Source organism: Piliocolobus tephrosceles, chromosome 6, assembly GCF_002776525.5.
Source record: "Piliocolobus tephrosceles isolate RC106 chromosome 6, ASM277652v3, whole genome shotgun sequence".
Lineage (NCBI taxonomy): Eukaryota > Metazoa > Chordata > Mammalia > Primates > Cercopithecidae > Piliocolobus > Piliocolobus tephrosceles.
In genome coordinates this window covers 8172609-8190979 of record NC_045439.1, presented here as the reverse complement: position 1 = coordinate 8190979, position 18371 = coordinate 8172609, and the positions used below count along the sequence as shown (strand labels likewise).

The following is an 18371-nucleotide window of genomic DNA, read 5'->3' as shown; positions in this document are numbered from 1 at the left end:
AAACTGTACACATGCTCCTTATTTTCGACCTTTCCTTTCCTTCTCTTCACTCATTGAAACCCGCTTGAAAGGCTGAGGGCAGCCTGCCAATTTCTCTCACCCTGAAAGAAGAAAAAGAAAACAACATAAAACCTCAGGCAAACGTGTTTAAAATGCAGACAGTTGTTCACTTCCATTTTCATCTTCCAGTATCAGTCTGTATAAATCAGAAGCTGGGGTTGCTGGGTTATCATGTACATTCTTGATTTGCAGTGATGCAAGTCGCTTTATTCAACATCAAGACACCAATGTGGACGCTGCTCCAGGGATGAAAGGGTTTCTCCAGTCAAACTCTGCTCTCTGGAATGTGTTTAACTGAGCAGAAGAAGATGATCGAAAAAGTGGAGGGTCCCGTCTCATCACGGATGTTCCGTAAACTCCGTGTTTCTGGATGTGCCCTGCTGGTCAAAATTGGAAACAGGTTGAGAGAGTTGAAAGAGGCCTGTTTGGAATCATGTCTACTTGAATCTGATTGTTGGCTTCATCACTGACTCTCTGTCGGAAGTTAGCTACATTTTTCAATCTTTGAGATCTTTAGCTTTCCTTTAAACCAAGGCAGAACAACAGTACCAATGCTGCAGGCTGATTTTGGTAATAGAGGTGTCGTCTATGTAAGGGGGTCAGTATATGTCCATCTCATCGAAGGCCCTCAATAAAAAGAAGCAAGTGTTATTGTGACAACATTTTCTCTAGTCTGTGGCCTTGGCTGTGGAATGTTCTCCTGCACATCGTGCATACAAAACACCCCATATGTTTGATGTGAGCTCCAGGGTCTGCGACCAACCGTGATTTGAAAAGCAGATGTTATTAATCTTCTAAATACTGCACACCAGCCATGATGTCATTTAGGACTGACAGTGGATGGGCTGCCTGCTTCCCTTTTGGAGATAATTATTTTGAAGCACTAGGAGAGGCCGTTTGTTTTTTAAGAGAGTTGGGGCCAATTTGCCTTTTGAGAAACCAGTGGCAGCCTGTAATGAAAACATGAAAATAAGCACAGGCCCCAAGCTCAGAATTCAAGACAGGAAGGCTGCAAAACAGAGAAAAGCTCTATGTGGACTGTGAGTGCCTGCCTGTAACCTATGGGAGAGGGAAGGAAGGTGATGGAGAAGCCAGTCCTGCAAGAGTGCCACAGCAAGAGGGCATGCTCGTCATGGCATAGGGAATGTCTCACAGAGTCCAGACTTCAGAATACTGAAGGAGCTATTTCCAGGTTTGAATCACCGAGCAATGAGGCTCTATTATCACAAACCAGGGTGGGATGGGCTCATCCCTGGAAGCAGTGCAGGAATACATTCAACTCAACATATGTTCATTGTGCACCTGCCATGTGGGAGATAATGGTGATCACATGTTTATAGCCCCTTCCCTGGAAGGAGCTCAGAGACAAGTGTAAGCTGACGTTGACCATACATTGTGTAAGGCACATGATGGGCATCCCTCATCTGATCTTCTTCCCGTAGCACTGCAAAGTAGGGAATGTACAAATCCACAAAGATAAGGAAATCTGACAGGCGGGAACAGACCCAGGGTGTCAAATACTAGGATGTTATAGAACAGGTGGGAAGGCAGCAAATCACTTGGCTGATAGTAAGAATAACACCAAAGTGTCTGCCTGGAAGAGGGGCCTTGAGGGCCATGGAGATGTGCACTGGGGAGTCCTGGGGAGGCTGAAGATGGGACAACCACTTGCCTCTGAAGGTCAAATTCAAGGTCAGACTGAATACAGGATGACTGGCTGGGAGGCTACTTCCACCCTGCCCCAGCATGAACTGTTCCTTCCACCCTATCCTGCTGGAGACAAGAAACATGGAGTTTAGTCTGTAGAAGAACTGAATTAGGAAGGCTCCAGATCCCAGGTAGCCCAGTGAAACCAAGAAGATTTGGTGAAAGTCTTAGTGACTGCAGGGTGAGATCCTTCACACCCATTGCCTCAACTCACTTCCTCTGTTTGGCCACCAGAACGTAGTTAGGATGAGAGAGGCCAGGAAAGGGATTGGAGCTTTATCATCATTGGAAACTCTGAGCAGCTCATGATCCAGGCCCTACAAATATTAAAATTTGGAGTTGAACCAGTGAAAGAGCTGAGTCATTGATCTATTTTAAAGCAAAGCATTTGACAAATCTCACCCAGCACACACAGCCTCCACACAAGCTATGGCTCCATGCTGTTCATTGTCAACGGGCAACAAAGGATCGTATGTATTTGAGAAGAGCATGAACTTAGACTGTAAATCAAAAAGGAAAATGAAACACTGCAGGGAACAGAAGATAAATATATAATTTAGAGAAATAAAAGAAGATATTGCATTTATTGCAAAAGAATAAGACACCATTAAAAGAAAACATTTGGAGCAAAAGAAAAATGTCTCTGGGATTAAAAGTGTGTTAGCACTTAACACTACTGAGTCATACACTGAAAAATGATTAAGATGGTGGATTTTATGCTATATATATTTTGCACAATTAAACATTTTTAAAGTGTCTAAATAGTTTCACAAAGGAGACATACATATGTCATATGTATATGGCATATGTAATGAACCCCTTCAAATCAATAATATGAAGACAAATAACCTAATAAAAATGGACAACAGGGACTTCATAAAAGAATATAAAGAATATAGATTAATGGCCAATAAGGACATAAAAAAATGCTCAACATCATCAGCCATCAGAAAAATACAAATAAAAATCATAACAAGATACCACTATATAATCAATCACCAAAACAGCTAACATAAAAATGACTGACAAAGCCAAATGTTGAACAAGGATGTGAAACAATTAGAATGCTCATGTACTGTTAATGGTAGTAAAAAATGATTTGATTATATTGGAAAAACTTCTGGCAGTTTCTGAAAAAAATCTGAACATCCTTCTACCCTATGACCTAAATATTCCACTTCTAAGTATTAGCCTAGTAGAAATAAAAAGATGTTTACTGGAAGAACTGCAAAAAATATTAACTTCACTTTTATTCATAATAACCCCAAACTGGAAAACAGCCCAGAGGTTCCTTGAATGGCAATTGATAATAAATGGAATAATACTCAGAAATAAGAAAGAAAATACCATGCTTACATGTAACAGTATAGAGAAATCCCAGAAACACGTCAAGGTAAAGAGGCTGGACACAGACAGCATGCAACATTAGTTCTTTTGTGTACAGTTCTTGAATGCCAAACTAGTGCATCATGAAGAAGTCCAAAGCGCTTTTCCCTCAGTAGAGAAGTAGAGAGTGACTCCTTCTCCCTACTTGAGGAGCAAGTAGAGAGAAGTCTTTTCTACGATGTGAATGTTCTCTCTCTGGACTATGCTTTCGGTTGCACTGGTGTATGCATCAGTCAAAACTCATCAAAGTGGGACACTTAAGATTTGTACACTTTACTGAATCTAAATTTTACCTCAAAAGAAAAAAAAAAAGAGAAGCAACGATAAAACAAAAACAATTGCAGACAAGGAAGATAATCAAAACACGATGTAAAAGGTCTTTGAAGTGTTCCGCACAATAGGTGTAAAATGACCCAAGGAAGGACTGTGATTTTTATTTTATTGTTGTTTTGCTTGTCAGATAGTTTATTAAAAGTTAGTGAAGTATGTCTGTTAGGAAAACAGCTAACAATCTGTTTTTGATGATAAAATTCAAACTCTCCAGTGAAAATTCAAATTTTGAAAGTTTTCTGTACTTCTCTGTGAATTTGACAGCTTCCCAATTCTTAAGGACTTTTTGTAATGAGATTGGTGATATTAACAAATGTGATTTTCATATAGCATGATGAAATGTGTTGACATTTGCAAGATCTACAAGATCATGTAAACCAAGTGAACCCAAATGAAAATAATTCATTCTATCAGAAAGACATACACACTTGCATGTTCATCCCAGCTCTATTCACAACAGCAAAGACACAGAATTAACCTAACACGGCCACTTTTAGAACACTGGAGATACAAAGAAGATTTGTAAAGCTTCCAGAGAGCAAGAACAAACAAGTGGCATTCATTCGTGAAGATTCTGTATGACACCGGCTTCTCGACAGCCCTGGGGACTGGAAGGTGCATCAATGTCCTTAGACCCAAAGGGAGGGGCAGTCCAACCTAGAGTTCCATGCCTAGCTGCCAAACTACAGTCGAATGGGAAGGTCGGATAAGGACATCCCCATACATGGGCTGTGCCTTTTCTCCAGGAATGACAGAAGATTGTGTACCCCAAACAAAGGTGATAACTAAGAACAAGGGGGAAACAGAATGCAGGGAAAAAAGACCAATCAATAGAGAAGTGAAAGGAATTTCCAGGATCAGGGAGGAAGGAATCTCTATGATGAGAAGTGTGGTTTGCAGAAAAATAGGACCAGACCAAAGCAGGAGTATAGAAAGCTCCAGAAAAGACTTTTCCTAGAACAAAACAGACCCTACAGATGATCTGATTCTCCAACTGCATTAGGAAAAGCATGTACAAGAGAGAGTTCGGAGATTAATTAGTAGTAAGGATACAGAAAAGAGCAATAATGACTTAAATAGACGAGGCAGCAGTTAACTCAGTGAAACTGTATAAGAAGGGAAATCCAATCGTCACACTCCCTGTGACTCAGCATGGAGAACACAGGCATGGCCATGATGTCAAGATCATTAAATACTGAGTCAGAGAAAAACCGAACAGTAACAAAAGGAGGGAGAAATGCACAACTTGTGCATTTCCGCACATGCATGAGAGAGAGCATGCAAAGTTCCAGTGCTCATTTTGTATCATAGAAAGTCAACAGATATTCCCTATAATAAGTATAAAATAAGTAGCTATGTAAGCAGGTTATTATAAATATAGAGAGATAAATAACAAGCAAAAACAGCTAAATATTCAAAAATGTTTACTTCTAAGGGACAGATATTGGGTGTGAACAGGGCTGGGGCAGAGGTTTGCTTTTCTCCATTAAGATCTATCCAGTCTTATTTTAATTTTAAACCATAGGTGTATATGTGTATGTATGTATGTATGTATATGCATATGTATGTGTAGATAGAATATAGTTGCATTGATGATAGGTGGTTGATAGATAGATAGATATAGATAGATAGATAGATAGATAGATAGATAGATAGATAGATAGATAGACAGGTAGACAGATAGGTAGATAGATAGACGGATGGATGGATAGATAATAGATAGATAGATAGATAGATAGATAGATAGATAGATAGATAGATAGCTGGATGGATGGATGGATGGATGGATGGATGGATGGATGGATGGATGATCAGGTAGATAGATAGAGAGATAGATGATAGATAGATAAGATAGGTAAATATAAGATAGATAGATAGATAGATAGATAGATACATAGATAGATACATAGATACATAGATAGATAGCTGGATGGATGGACGGATGGATGGATAGATGGATGGATGGATGGATGGATGGATGGATGGATGGATGGATGGATGGTCAGGTAGATAGATAGAGATAGACAGATGATAGATAGATAGATAGATAGATAGATAGATAGATAGATAGATAGATAGATAGATAGATAGATAGATAGATAGATATAGATAAGATAGGTAGAGATGGATAGATAGATAGATAGATAGATAGATAGATAGATAGATAGATAGATAGATAGATAGATAGATAAGATAGATAGACAGACAGCTGGATGGATCGATGGATGGATGGGTAGATGGAGAGAGAGAGAGAGAGAGAGAGATAATAGATCAGATAGAATGCTAGATTTTTTTTTTTTTTAGAAAGCTCTAATTTGGTGAAGAGCAGGGTGACATGGAAGGCCATCAATCCCTGACCTTTGAAGTTAGAGAAGACTCCTAAAAGGACCTTTAACTGAGCCAAAGCATAAAAGATAAGAGGAAAAGATGTTGGTTGGGGAAGGGTAGGAGAGGAAGGTTCAGAGAAAAACAATGAGAGAGAGAAGATGTTACAGGAAGAACCTGTTTGGCCAAACCAAGTGCTTTCATTTCATGAATAGAGCATACTGGAGGAAAGGGGACCTCTCTAGAATTATATTTCATGGAGACTGACCTTACTCTGTAAAATGCAGAATCATACAGAAAAAAAGAATTCTCAGTACTGATATTTAAGGCCCTGATTCAAATAAACTCTGTGGTCCTGGAAGGGATGCAGAGGAGCCTCAGCAACCTCCTAGAACCCAGACATCAAAAAAAGAGAATGGAACTGGAACCCGAGCTGAGACATTTTTCTGAGTCCCAACTACCAGGAGGTTTCCTAGACACTGGAGAGAAGAGGTTGAAGCTTAATATGAAACCACAATGTGCAATTGTGTTATGCAATTTTGCCATGTAACTATTCATGTCGACTTTATCAAAACATCATTCTGTAGGGAAGGTGCCTTCATTCTCAATTAATCCCTTTGTGGCTGAGTAACCCCCTCCCCACCAGATCTTGAAAAAGGCCCCTGCGTGACTTCAGATCTTGAAGAGAGCAGGTAAGCATCTGTGTTTCAGTAGCCAGACCAGCAGCTCCCAGGAGGGAGGCTAGAGGAGGGTGTTATTTAGGTTTGGTAGGTGAGGGTCCCAGAGATTCAATAACATATTTAAAGCCACACAGTGATAGTGGGGGAAGTTTTATTCAGATATTCCAAAAAATTCTCACCTGACTCCCACAGACCACATCACTAAAAAGGAGTTGATGTTGACCACCTGCCAGGTGACGTGCAGCATGCTGCAGAGTTTACATATATTCTGTTTATGTGCCTAACGTTTCCAGATAGTGATAGTCATGCTCATTTTGTACTCACATCATTTCATAGATGTGGAAACTGAGTTCATGATGCAAACTGAGAGTCTCAAGCCCAGGCCTTTTGTCTCCATGTTCAATCTGGACATCTGAGAGAGTGGCTCTTTCTAAGCCACCCATTCCTCTAAGAGCTAATGCCCTCATGCCCCCATAATTCACATTTCCCATATCTCCACTGAATTGAACTGAACCCCTCACAATGGCTTCTTTCCACCATCTTCCACTGGCTTTTTCCATCTGTCAGGGATGCTTAGACCTTTAAGTCAGCTGAGAGTCAGCTACATGAGACGGCTGAGATGCAACGTTGTCAGAAGAGGAGTAGGAGAGGGTGAGGGGATCAAGGAGGAGAGAGATGAAGCAGCAAGTGTCTTGCATATGCTCAAGGTAAGCAGGCCTCCTTCCACAGATGAAATCTGGAGTGGACTGTGGCAATTGTACAGTCTCCAGATACCAACAAGCCCTGCAGTGGCTCCATAGCACTAGGGAACCACACAGAATCCCAAGCACCCCTCTCCTTTCAGTGACAACACATTTCTCAGTGGTCAGTTGGATATTTAGGCATGCTAATTACCTAGGAGGCAACGTACCCCTTGGGGTTTTGCTAATCCCTTGCCCAACTGTACAGCTTCATAGGGCCAGTTAGTCATTCTTTAAAGTGTGCTTCTGAAAGTAAATGTTCTTTCAGATTGCCAGGGACTTTTTATTTAAGGAGGCCAGCTACTCAGTCTCCAGGAGCTGGGAGAGTCCAGACACAAAACCATGGCCAGGCTTGCCAAAGGGAAGGCGTGCTGTTTGGCACAGGGTCTTTAATCTACTGCTGATATTTCATTATTATAGTGCAATAATACAAATAGATGTGTAAAATAAAGCCATTCAGTAATAACTATGTCAGGCATACATTAGCCTGCCTTTGAAGAAGCAATTTTTATGCCACGTAAATCCTGGTAGGGAGAGAATCAGTGGTAGAACACTTAAGCCTTATGGGAAGATGAGGATGCAATGGGCTAAAAGACATGGGGCAGCTGTGTGTGGCCCTCAAATCGAGGAGACAGCTCTGTCCACTGACGATACCACATTTCAACATTATAGTGATACCACTGAGGAGTTTTCATTGTTTTGTTTGTTTATTTGTTGCTGTTGTTGTTTAAGGGTGGAAACTGAAGGGCAAATTAGTGAAATGAACTTCCTATCACTTTAGCTGAGCTGTGACTTGAATCTGACTCCATGGATTACATTCTTTCTAAATTCCTAAAGTTTTGAATCTTTTCTTTTGTCTTCTCCTAACTAAATTTGTAGGCTAAGCTACAATTTCTAAAATAAATTTAAGGACAGGCCAAAATATGTATAGCACTTACTGTGTATCAGGCACTATGTTAGTGCTTATGTGTGTCAACTTATTCCACTCTCACACAGGACTATGACATTCGTATCATTATTATTCCCATTTTTAGTGTAAGGAACTGAGACGCAGGGAGGATGGGCCATCTGTCAAGGCTCACACAGCTGCTTACTGATGCACATCAGACTTTAACCCAACCAGCCTGGCTCCCAATCGCTTCACAGGACTACTGAGCAAATTGGAATCTATGCAGCACCTTCCTCATCTGCTGTGCTTCTGGGGAGAAATCTTTTCAGAATTTTAAACTATGCTGCTCTTCACTCATGCTGTTCCTGATCAAAGACCCAGAGACCATTCTGTGTATTTTTTTTCTGGTAATAAGGTAGCCATATGAGTTTTCAGTTGCTGCTGTAAAAACTGAGCACAAAATTGGTGACTTAAACTAGTGATCCCCAACCTTTTTGGCACCAGGGAGTGGTTTCGTGGAAGACAATTTTTCCACGGACTGGGAGCAGGGGATGGTTTTGAGATGACTCTGGCACATTACATTCATGGTGCACTTTATTTCCATTATGATTGCATTAAAATATATAGTGAAATAATTACACAACTGGCCATAATGTAGAATCAGTGGGAGCCCTGAGCTTGTTTTCCTGCAACTAGATGGTCCTATCTGGGGGAGATGGGAGATAGCGACAGATCATCAGGCATTAGATTCTCATAAGGAGCACACCACCTAGATCCCTCACAGGTGCAGTTCACAATAGAGTTTGTGCTCCTGTGAGAATCTAATGCTGCCATTGATCTGTCAGAAGGAGGAGCTCAGGCGGTAATGTGAGTGATGGGGAGTGGTTGTAAATACAGATGAAGCTTCACTTGCTCTCCTGCTAACCTCCTGATATACAGCCCAGCTCCTAACAAGCCATGGACAGTACCCATGGCCAGGGACTGGGGAGCCCTGGCTTAAACAACAACAATGTATTATCTTCTTGATCATTTATAAACCCAACATAGGTTTCATCAGGCTAAAAGCAAGATGTCTGTTAGTCAGTCACCCTGGAGGTTTGAGGGTAGAATTCATTTCTTTGCCTTTTCCAGCTACTAGAGGACACCAGCATTCCTTGGTTTCTGACCCCCTTCCTCCATCTTCAAAGCCAGCCAGGTAGCATTCCACTCTATATTCTTCAATGTTCACATCTTCATCCCCACAAAAGCTGGAAAAGCTTCTCCACTTTGAAGGATTCATAGGATACGATTATCCAGGATAACTGAGGATAATCATCCTATCTCCAGGTTCATATTCCTGATCTTTCCTGCAAAGTTCCTCTGCCATATAAGGCAGTATAGTCACAGGCTACGGGGACTAGGACAGGGACCTCTCTAGAGGTCCATTAAGAGAGGTCCATTATTCTGATTACCACACTAGCCAAAGCACAACAGAAGTGATGGGCGCAGGCATCGCCGATTTTAAGTTTTCATTAAGGCAACTCTCACAGGATCTAGATATAAAGATCAACCCATAAATAATGAAAGCTTTTATGTTCATTAATTCAACAAACATTTGAATACCTGTCCCATAAGACTTATTATTATCACTACTCTTAATTTAACGTGATTATCAGCATTAATATTATTACCGTATTAACTAGCATCTGTATCTCAATGCAAAAGTTTTTTGCATTTATCATTTGTTTGGATCAAAGAAGGATACACATGTAAAAGGACTTTGTAAACTTCAAGTTCCTGTCGAAATATGAGGCGTAATTAGAGGCCTGCCTGTGCAGTGATAGGAGGAAGCACTGAGTACTGGTAGATGCCCATAAATACGTGTGGAGCTGAATGAAAAGCAAAGCTTTTGCTATGACTTAAATGCAAAGATGGATCTGAACTTAATTTAAGCTTAAGAAAAGTTGATGATTTTCTTGCCTCCCAGATTTATGAAGTTATTAGAGATTCTCAATGGACGAATTATGGGGGGTGAAACGGGAGGCCACGTACAGCTCAGCAAATGAGCACGTTGTCATGGTAGGGAAGACTCCACCACTTTGGGGACAGATAAGGTGACCTAGAGTAGCTGTGTACTCTATACACATGACTGTTCCTCTACACAGATCCGAACACAGAGGGGTAATGGGTAAGAAAGAAAAGGGCCAGGCACAGTGGCTCAAGCCTGTAATCCCAGCACTTTGGGAGGCCAAGACGGGTGGATCACGAGGTCAGGAGATGGAGACCATCCTGGCTAACATGGTGAAACCCCGTCTCTACTAAAAAATACAAAAAATTAGCCAGGCATGGTGGTGAGTGACTGTAGTCCCAGCTACTCAGGAGGTTGAGGCAGGAGAAAGGCATGAACCCGGGAGGCGGAGCTTGCAGTGAGCTGAGATTCGCCACTGCACTCGAGCCTGGGTGACAGAGCGAGACTCCGGAAGAAAAAAAAAAAGGGAGGAAGGAAGGGAGGAAGAAAGGAAGGAAGGAAAGAAGGAAGGAAGGAAGAAAGGAAAGAAGGAAGGAAGGAAGGAAGGAAGGAAGGAAGGAAGGAAGGAAGGAAGGAAGGAAGGAAGGAAGGAAGGAAGGAAGGAAGACTAAGAACTGGCCTATCTTTATGATGTGATAGGATGAAAAAGCCCCCTTTTCCTAGACTCAGCACACGGAACCAGCTATGAGGTTTCAGGGGCCTCACTCTGCTTTCCTGGGCCTCAGTATTTCCACTTTGCATGTGGACAAAATGGGATCTAACAGTCTGTATGTGCTTTCTCTCAATGACAACTCCAGAGAGTGAAGCCAGGTTTTTGCCCTTGGTCCACTGTTGATGAATTTATACCACTGAATCAACAGATGATGATATTGTCCTTAAGTGCATTTCTAACTTTAATGATGTATGAATGTCCTGAGAATCTAGTGAAAATGCAGACTCCTGTTCAGTGCATCCAGGGTTCTACATTCCTGTAAGTTCCCAGGGGATGCTCACACTGTTGGCTGATGGAGTACACTTTGGGTAGTGACAATGTTCCATCTGCTGGAGCCTGCAGACTTGTCCTAGGACCTGACTCACTGCTCTGCCACCCCTACCTCACAGTCCCTCACATCAGCCAGGTGCCAGCTGTAGGACTCACATTACCTAAACCCTTTGAGTTGCTAGTATAGGAACAGAGGGAGGATTAGCCCAAGCACAAAGTGGGGGTTGCACTGGCTCACATTTTGTGAAAGGTAAGGGAACAGCTGGGGAAGGCTGGAGCCAGACACTCCCTGGAAGGCACCCTCACCTCCTGCTTCTCACCCCTGCTGCACTCTCCTTGTTGGCCGGCAGCAGCTCCAATTTACAGGGCTCCAACCCCAAGTGAGAAATCTGGCAGAAGGTTCCTAATTTGCCTGCGTTGGAACACAGGCTTGGACCAATCTTTGAGAAGTATGTATATATGGGGAGGGAGGTGAGAGACATTAACTTATTCCCTGTGGCCAGCGGGAAGCTCCCATTCTGTTCTCAAGGTTGCAGCTGGGGAGGAGAGGGACCGCTCCCCAGAGAAAGGGCGTGGCAGAGGCCTGGCCCCCAGGAATTCTCGTGCACATGCCAGCCCCTTCCCCCTGCTTTGTGTGTACAGGGAGAGCATCCCAAATCCCAAAATCCAAAATCTGAAATGCTCCAAAATCCAGAACTTTTGAGCACCAACACGATGTCACAAGTGGAAAATTCCACACCTAATTACTTAACACAAACTTTGTTTCATGAACAAATGATTTAAAATATTATATAAAAATTACCTTGTGGCTATGTGCATAAGGCATATGAAACATAAAACAATTTGTGTTTAGATTTGGGTCTCATCCCCAAGATATCTCCTTATGTGCATACAAATATTCCAAAATCTGAAGAAATCGGAAAGCTGAAACACTTCTGACCCCAAACATTTTGGGTAAGGGATACTAAATCTGTATTACAAACCCTGTGGACCAGCATCCAGGAACTGTTTCTGTGTCGGGGTGGTAGTGTGGATTCTGGGCAAAGGGTCCTATAGCTCCCTTCCGTTTTCTTGAAATATACGGTAGTCTTGTTTGTCTGTTTCTGTGTTACGTGGGGCGATGGGGTCCCATGGTCCCAGGAGTAGGAGCTAACTGTGTGTTGCTCTGAAGTTTACCTGGGTCTGTTCTGGCCGCTCTCTGTTGTCCTGGTATAATTATTTATAGCGCCCTCCTTTCTCCTTCCTAAGGGCTCCACTTTGGACTATAATTTGTAAGAAGACTGGGCTTTGGAGTCAGACACATCCAAGTTCAGAGCCCACCTGGATGCTGTGAGATTCTGGCAAAGCCACTCACTCCCTCTGAAAAGTGGATTGCGGGGAAGATTAAGAGAGACTACTGAAGTGCCATGTTTAAGTTGACATCAGGAACACGGGTGCTACCTCCTTCCCATGTTGCGAAAGCTTTGATTTTGACCCATCCTTGAGTCCTCAAGCTTGAACTCTGACCAGCCTGGGGAAGCTCATTTGGTATATTGATTTGATTTGATTTTTTTTCCTTTCTCTTTATCAGTTCTGTGGCTAAAAGACCTCAGTCCTCCGGGCGACATCACATTGATGCCTTTCACAAGCACTAACATTCCCATTCAAAACCGGAAAATATTTGACTATCTTTGTTGTTGCTGCTATAAATCCTATTGGATTCACGTCAAATAGGACAAATTTCAAATTTCACCCACGAGACCTTTATCGGGTTTGCATCCTATTCAGAGACCCACAGTGGAAAACGGATTTCAAAATTGTGTGCACTGCATTTTGAGGCTGAATATTTTAAAACCTGAATGCATAACCAAAACATTGGCACAGGGCAAATAAACTGTACTGACCCATATCAACGAATGATATCAACTCCACTCCTACCCAGAGTGAGTGGAATTGCTTATCAAACAGACCCTTTCTCATCTTCTCATAAATAACAACAACACAGAGAATAGAATGGACAGGACCCCCTTCCTATTATTTCTTCCTATATTTTCTTTCCACGGCTTTCTCACACCACAACCGACAAAATAAGATTACAGGAATTTGTAAATCATTAGGAGCCTACAAATTGCACATCTGTGACTTAGAATTTGGTAAATTAAACAAAAGGCCTTTTTTTGTATCTATAGATTGTGAAACGGACACCATTAGGTTGCCTTTAAAATACGTAATAAAGCACACCTTCAGATTCAAATCTATAGGTAATCTTCTCACAGATGAAATGGTTCATATAACATTAGTGACACCACAAAATACCGTATTATAGCTCATGAATTACCATCATGCCTTTTACAATTCTGTAACACTGCTGAATCTTATTTTTGTTAAAAGTTATCATGTTATCAATTTTCTAATCTAATTCCTAATCATGAAAATGTACCCTGATTTCTATTTCACTCAAGTCAGTAATAAGATATTGTTTTCCTCTTTTATCATCGAATTTCCGTGGTTATCATGGTGTTGTCATTTATTACTGTTTATGGTTCCTAACATACGTTTTGACATCCAAGGCAGGGATTGTAAAATTCAGTAAAAATATGTTGAAAATTTATAAGGGCTGGAGGACCATGGAGTTGTTGCTGACATGTGGCATTTCTTCACGAAACACTGAGAACATATGATAATGCAAGGACTTCCTCTTCATTCAGATATTTGTCATACGACGGCTCTGTCCCAGGCTGTGTGCCTTAGGTTACAGGGCTACAGTGATGAAGTGATGACCTTGCAGAGATCAAATTCCAGCGGGGGTGATGGACCCGTGAGAAGAGACACACAGCATTGCGTCACTAAGTTAGCTAAGCCCTACGATTGTGTATATCTTTAAAGATGACAAAATACTTTCACATTTATTATCTTATTTGATCTTTACAGTCACTCTGGGAGATGAGAAAGACACTTATTATTAACCCTATTTACCAGACAAGGAAGCTGTTAGAAATCAAGATGGTATTTTGTGGTATTTGATATTTGGACCAGGGACTTGGTAATACAGAATCCTAGCCGACCAGTTACATCAACCTCTGGCAGATGTGAAGGGTGAGCTGAGAGGACTCCCTGGTAGGTGGATAGCGATGCTCCCAGCAGAGTTCTGGATGGGGCTGGGTAGAACCTGCCCAAGGCTCCAGACCTCGGCAATACATCTGATCACCCAAGAAGACTTCTACATATTGGGCACCTCCACTCCAGCCAGGCCACGTGGAAAAAAGTGTGCAGAATGGAGGGAGCCCACTAAGACCTTTATGGAGCTTCTGCCATGGGCCAGGTTGTATTTAATAATCCTCATTTTACAGATTCATAATCTGAGTTTCAGGGAGAATAAATAATTTTCTAAGTGTAGGATCAGTTTGTTTTATTACAATAAGAAAACACAAAAAACTTTACATAGACACAGATATATAGATGTGGTTTATACCTATTTATTTATATCTGTAACTCATTTATACCTACGTCTATATGTATATATGCAAATACAGACATAGATATTGACTTGGATATAGACATAGTTATCGATACAGATACAAATACAGATATATCTTTAGATGACTACGTTTTTCAACTTTTGTTGAGGCACACAGCATACGTACTGAGAAGCACACATGTAAGAGTACAGCTGAAGGCATTTTCACAAATCAAATGTGCCCAGTGAACCCTCTCCTAGCTCAGGAAACCTTCCGTCGTCAATCCTCAGGAACCTACCTCAGGCTCCCTCAATCCTTACCTACCCACCCACTCCCAGAGACTTACCACTATCCTACTTCTAACAGCTGATGTTAGCTGTGCCTGTTTTCATGCTCCATGCAAACGAACTCATACAGCATGCACTCCATTGTGCCTGACCTATTTTACCCAATATTTTGTTTGTGAGCTTCAACCTCACCTGCACTTTTACTGGAGGACTCTGTTGAACCACCCCATACATGAGCTGTTAAGAGGGGCCAGCATGCTTGACTTCCTGGTTTGTGTTCCTGCCCTGACATTTTATGAAACTATTAGGTTGGTGCAAAAGTAATTGTGGTTTTTGCCATTGCAAAAGCCACAGTTACTTTTTTACCAAACTAATCAAACTACAAGTAAACATTATAAAGTGCATGGATAGAAATTAACAGGAGGCCAGGGTTTGTGACCATGGCAGATCATGAACTAGCTGTGTGGCCTTGGAGAAATGCTTTAACCTCCCTGTGCCAGGAATCACTGGTGACTTGGCAGGGTTTTGCTCCATTATCCATTCAAAATGGTATTTCTGGGTTTAGTGTCCTATAGGAAGAAATAAGGACAAAACTTTCCCCAAGCCGTAAGTGTTAATTTTGCCCACTTATCTCTTTAGACTTGGGAGGTTTGCTCAAACTTGCTTAGCTATGTGTTAAAGCTTCAATTCAACACACTCCTGTTGATGTAATAACTCATTCTGGCACGTTCCTTTCCCTGGATTTCTGCAGTCAGGTCCTTGCTGGCTGGCTGTCTGGCTGCTGATACCTCTTTCCAGGCCCTTCTCAGAAGAGTAGGGGTTGGGAGGGGCACACTAGAATCTTTAAAACCAAACGTAACCGTAGTACTCTGTTGCAGAACATTCTCCTTCAGCTCCCAGTTGTCTATAGGATAGACTCAAAATTATTTAACACGGCATCTACAACCCTTTAAAACTTGGCCCAGCTTGCCTTTAGGGCCTCCTATCCAAGGCCTTCCCAATTCAGGCTGCCCTCTGCCTCAGACCCAACTGCTGTTTCTGTCCGTGTTTGAGAGATCTTAAAATTAAGGGAGGACTGTATCTCAGCTACAACGAGGTCAGCCAACTACAGCCCCTGAGGGCCCAATCTGGCTCACCACCTATCTGTAAACCCCAAGAGCTAGAAATAGATTTGCATTTTTAAATGTCCAAAAAGGATAATGACACATAAAAACTGTATGAAGTTCCAATTTCAGTGTCAATAAACAAAGTTTTAGTACAGCCATGCCCATTCATTTACGTACTGCCTGTGGTTGCTTCCACACTATGGCGGCAGAGTTGCTTGGCTGTGGTAGAGACTGTGTGGCTGGCAAAACAGAAAATGCCTACCGGTAAGCTCCTTACAGGGAGTCCGCTGGCTTCAAATCTATATTCACAGAATAATTTTTGAAAAATTCTACTTTGCACACATATATATCTGTGTGTGTGTATGTGTGTATATTTATACACATTTATAAATGTATATAGTTTATAAAGAGAAATTTTTCTTTACTTTTTCCCCAGAGTAGTATGCTCTATTTAACCTTGTATCCCAGCTTCTGATATCTTGACACACAGCAGCATGTAAATTAAGTATTTGCTAAATTGCCTTGGCTGGTTTGGTACACAGTTTAAGTCAGTGGCTCCTGGGTTTAACTAAGTGGTGGTTAATGTATCTGCCCAGAGGTTGTAGGTAGATTTAAGTTTTACAGATGCAGCATTTAGAATAGGGAATGTCGGGGCCGGAGGGTAAATCTCGTTTTGTTTGACAGGTATTTGTGATTAGCTATTAACAGGCATTGAGTGAGGAACACCAAGTTCATCGGCATCAAAGATGAAAAAGGCATGAGCTCTTCCTTGAAGAAGTTTGTTCTCTAGATAGGAAGGGCAGATGCTAATGAGCTGTCTAAACACTCTTTTAGTTAGGTCTGTGTCTTTCAGAGGGGAAGGCATTCTTTCTGGTCAGAGATACAGTATAAAATTTTAGAGGTGGAAGGGAATGTAGTGATTAAGAGATGCAGTTCGGTTCTTTGACCATTCTCAAACCAATCATTTGACTTTACTAACCCTACTTTCACATTTGGAAAATAGGTTTGAGGGTAAAATAGATCAAGCCTGGAGTCCCTCACAGCTCTAATTCTAAGTTTTAATTTTTTAAATTTTACTATTTGATTCAACTTTTTGATAGATGTCTTATCAAAAAATCATTAGTATTCAAGCATGTTGCCTTTCAGGTTGTTTTAATATACAGGCATATATCTATTCTAAAAATATTATTCAGAGGCTCTTCTTCATAAAACCAAAGAAAGACCCCACTATCTTAAAAAAGTACTAGAACACATGAAAAAAAAGACCCTTCATATCTATGAGAAGATAAGGCTAAATTTTCGAGTTCTTTTTTTAATTACTAAATCACTTCAAACAGTTTCCAAATGTAATAGGGACAATATGGTGTGACTCTTGATGTTGGCTTCTACAATTAGTGTGTTATTAATTAAACTCTTGAGTAATATAATAACTTGACAGTTAAAGCCCTTCTTTGCATTTAAAGTGCATGCAAACTGTGGCTCCAATTATAAATAAACTCTACTGTGATGGGCTTAAAACTGCAAATTTAATTATTCAGAGCAATTGTTCAATCGATGCTCTGTTCTGGAGGATGCTTCCTGAATATTCTCATGTGTTCGATATGAATGGGAGTCTAAAGTAGGGTTCCGTAGCACAGGCCTCCTTGTGCGTCTTTCTGCCCCTAGCTTCCCTACCCTCCCTGCTACTGCTCCAAACTGGAAATTCACATGGGTTTTCCAAGCTTGATCCATTCAATCCACTCTCCTATACCATGGCGCTGCAAAAACCTTTCCATGCAAAACACAATCTGACCAAGTTCTTCCATCACTTCTTTCAACATTGGTGAGACTTTCTCTAACTTTCAGGATGAAGTTTAGACACTAGCATGTTATTTCTTCATCCTTGCAAAAATGTACTTCATCCCCATGCCTAGCTCCTTAGCATCATGTCCACATTCACCTTGTGTTCCACCACATTGAGCCCACCAATACTCCTTCGATGAGTAAAACCGTTTCATGCCTTCAATTGTCTGCACATGCAATTCCTTTTTCCTGGAATTCCATTCCCTCTCTGACAAATTTCTATTTATTTTGAGACACCCAACACTGCTCATTTTTGCAGGTCATTGTGCTGGAGAAGAGATGTTTCCTGGAAACAAGGCTGAGTTGAAATGTTGAATGGAGTTTAAAGACCAGTAAGGAATTAGGTCTTCTGGGCTATCTCAGAAAAGAACTGAGATGGCTAAGAACCCCAAGCTGTGCCAGTGATTTATACCATTTAGGGATCCCAGAAATCCGGTCACTCCCTCAAGGTTATTTCTTGCATAGCTTCCATTTGCTTTCCCACAGAGAGGCAAGTCCTGCTCTAAGTGTCTATTGTACCATTGTCCCTCTACCTAAAGTCCTACAGAGGACTTCTTCAATACTCACGAAGAAGTAGATCTGACTCAACTCA

At 41.4% G+C, this 18371-nt stretch overlaps 1 long non-coding RNA gene across 1 annotated transcript in view; it reads left to right on the top strand.

Moving 5' to 3' along the window:
* The window catches only part of LOC111538284, a 58597-nt gene extending 45154 nt beyond the window's left edge, over positions 1-13443 (top strand). The window contains exon 3 of the long non-coding RNA XR_002730292.2: positions 12356-13443. This is a non-coding gene — a long non-coding RNA (uncharacterized LOC111538284). The remainder of the gene's footprint in view (positions 1-12355) is intronic.
* Positions 13444-18371: the final 4928 nt, after the last annotated feature.